Genomic DNA, 366 nt, shown 5'->3' on the forward strand with positions numbered 1-366 from the left:
CTTGTGCGGGTGGCACATAAAAGACACCATTTCGAGCGTGGCCGTTTTCGTGCGGGTGACACGTAAAAGCACCCACTACACTCTCTGAGTGGTTGGCGTTAGGAAGGGCATCCAGCTGTAGAAACTCTGCCAAATCAGACTGGAGCCTGGTGTTGCCATCCGGTTTCACCAGTCCTCAGCCAAATCGTCCAACCCATGCTAGCATGGAAAGCGGACGTTAAACGATGATGATGATGATATATATATATATGTATGTGTGTCTGTGTTTGTCGCCCCACCATCGCTTGACAACCGATACTGGTGTGTTTACGTCCCCGTAACTTAGCGGTTCGGCAAAAAAGACCGATAGAATAAGTACTAGGCTTA

At 48.9% G+C, this 366-nt stretch overlaps 1 protein-coding gene across 2 annotated transcripts in view; it reads left to right on the top strand.

The window, feature by feature from the left end:
* Positions 1-366, top strand: part of LOC106882433 (uncharacterized) — a 200,540-nt gene that overhangs the window by 183,287 nt on the left and 16,887 nt on the right. The gene's annotated exons all lie outside the window — the stretch shown is intronic.

The sequence above is a fragment of the Octopus bimaculoides genome, chromosome 16, assembly GCF_001194135.2.
Source record: "Octopus bimaculoides isolate UCB-OBI-ISO-001 chromosome 16, ASM119413v2, whole genome shotgun sequence".
NCBI lineage: Eukaryota > Metazoa > Mollusca > Cephalopoda > Octopoda > Octopodidae > Octopus > Octopus bimaculoides.